Source organism: Otolemur garnettii, unplaced genomic scaffold (assembly GCF_000181295.1).
Source record: "Otolemur garnettii isolate 467f Iridium unplaced genomic scaffold, OtoGar3 scaffold00014, whole genome shotgun sequence".
Lineage (NCBI taxonomy): Eukaryota > Metazoa > Chordata > Mammalia > Primates > Galagidae > Otolemur > Otolemur garnettii.
This window is the reverse complement of record NW_003852409.1, coordinates 27,414,406-27,417,074: the sequence shown is the minus strand read 5'-3', so window position 1 is coordinate 27,417,074 and position 2,669 is coordinate 27,414,406. Positions and strand designations below refer to the sequence as shown.

At 40.5% G+C, this 2,669-nt stretch overlaps 1 protein-coding gene across 2 annotated transcripts in view; it reads left to right on the top strand.

The window, feature by feature from the left end:
• Positions 1-2,669, top strand: part of NR6A1 (nuclear receptor subfamily 6 group A member 1) — a 65,995-nt gene that overhangs the window by 37,077 nt on the left and 26,249 nt on the right. The gene's annotated exons all lie outside the window — the stretch shown is intronic.

The window sequence follows — 2,669 nt, the reverse complement described above, 5'->3', positions numbered from 1 at the left end:
AATCTTTCTGAGTAGAATATGAACGTTTTAACACAATAACAAAGAAAATGACATGAAGGCTATGTTAACCAGTTTGATGGAAGTGTTTCAGATTGTGTGTGAAAACCCCCCACTGTACCCCAGAAGTGCATTAATGTACATAGTTACCATTCAATAAAAAAAAAAAAAAAAAAACAAAGGCAATTTTTATTACTTCAATGAATGGAAAATCAGCATTTTTAATGTACGTTAGAATAAAATATATAAGCCGGGCATGGTGGCTCACAACTGTAATCCTGACACTCTGGGAGGCCGAGGAGGGTGGATTGCCTGAGCTCAGGAGTTTGAAACCAGCCTGAGCCAGAGCAAGACTTTGTCTCTTAATAAAAAAAGCCGGTTGTTTGGCAGGAGCCTGTAGTCCCAGCTACTTGGGAGGCTGAGGCAAGAGAATCGCTTGAGTCCAAGAGTTTGAGGTTGCTGTGAGCTATGATGCCACGGCACTCTACTGAGGGCAACAAACTGAAACTCTGTCTCAAAAAAAAAAAAGAATAAATTTGTAATTAAAAGTTTATACATCATCTAAAAGTATCTTATGTGTCTCCAATAAGATGTATATACACTATGGGAAATACTAGTAGTGGAAAGTCTTGTATTAGAGCCTGATAACCTGGGTTCCAAGCCTCATTCTGTCTCCTTCAAGCAAAATACTTCATTTCTCTAAGCTTTAGATGCATTTGTTCAATAGGAATGATACTAATACTTTCTCCATGAGTTTTATCCAAGATAATAGTACCTAACACATTGTATATGTCCATCATATGTGAGTTTCCTTATTTCAGGTGGGACTGAGGGAGAAGATGAACTTTTTAAATTTCAGAATAAGAAATTGGCAAGATCTCAAATCTTTAAGACAGGGGTCCTCAAACTTTTTAAACGGGACCAGTTCACTGTCCCTCAGGCCATTGAAGGGCCAGACTATGGGCCTCGGCATGAGTCAGCTGCTAAGCAGGACAGGCAGCGGCAGCAAAAACACCCAGCGGACTGGATAAATGTCCTAGGTGGGCTGCATGTAGCCCACGGGCCGTAGTTTGAGGATGCCTGCTTTAAGATTTGTAGTCCTTTAAACATGAAAAGCAAAGCATGTTTTCTTCTCTCTTCACCTTCAGGACAGTGAGAGTGAAAACACAGCTGAAATATTCAGTGTTATATCTTTCAGTGATAGATCTTTGTTCTGTACCTATGAACTAGAGCAAGACCTGTGAGATGTCAGTATTGAAAATATAAGTGAATCCTAGCACTTGGGAAGCTGAGGCCAGGAGGATTGCTTGAGCTCAAGAGTTTGAGACTAGCGTGAGCAAGAGTGAGGCCCTGTCTCTACTAAAAATAGAAAAATTAGCCAGGTGTTGTGGTGGGTACCTGTATTCCCAGCTACTCTGAAGGATGAAGCAGGAGGATTGCTTGAACCCAGGAGTTTGAGGTTACTGTGAGAAAGGCTGATGCCACAGCACTCTAGCCTAGGCAACAGAGTAAAACGCTGTCTCCAAAATAATACATATATAAAGTGTCTGAAGAGTGTCACTGACTGTGGAATAGCCAAGAAAGGATTTTAAGGAGTTTCGGAACTTGAAATTAGGTTTAAAGAGAGCTCTAAGACAACAACCTGTATGCACCTAGCTCTAATCTAGACTGTGTTTCTTAGCCTATATTCATGACAGTCTTATAAAGCAGACCATGTTGCTTTACAGATGAAAATATTAAGGCTTTAGCAAAATTGAGATGGAACTTTAGTTTTTAACTCCTGTGCTCAGAGCAAAGAGGCTAGGGAGAAGGAAAGATTATTTACTGAGTACCTACTTTATATGCCAGGTCCTATGCTTAATGACTCCCTGTCAGCCTTTCTGTTATCACAGAAACTGAGCGTTATCTTTGGAGCTCTCACCTTTTGTGGTAACCAGACTTACCCCAAGGACTTCCTAGATTCTATGTTAATTTTTTTTCCTTTTTTTCTTTTTTTTTTTTTGGTGGCTGGTATCTTATAGCAAAGCCTGCTCTCACTTAATGCCATTATCTTATCCTTTGCCACTGTTAACATTAACCCCTCCAATCACCCTCCACAGTGGCTATCACATAGTCCATACCCTTTGCGTGGCATTTAGGGCTGTGTATGATCCTGCCCCGGTTGGCCTCTCACTAGCTTTATTTCTTCCTATTTTTTTCCCATATAATTTGTCTCCCACCCCATGCTTTGGCCATATTGAACCAGTTAAGAATTCCCAGACCAATCTGTTCTTTCTTTTAACTTGAAGCCTTTCTGTATACTGTTCACTCAACCTGGAGTACCCTTTTCCTGCCTGTTTAACTCCTACTCAGCCTTAACAACTCAGTTCAGAAGTTGTCTTTTCCAGAAAACTTTGCCTGATACTAGGCTGTTCCTGTAATTATAGTCAAGAGTTTCTTCTCTGTGCCCTATATTAAATGCTCCATAAAAGGTGATGATAATAGTTATTTTTAGTTGTTAATCTTAGGGAGGCTGGTACTATTTAAAAGATATCTTTTATTGTTTTGTTTTGTTTTTTTGTTTTTTTTTTTGAGACAGAGTCTCAAGCTGTCCCCCTGGGTAGAGTGCCGTGGCATTACAGCTCACAGCAACCTCCAACTCCTGGGCTCAAGCGAGTCTCCTGCCTCCGCCT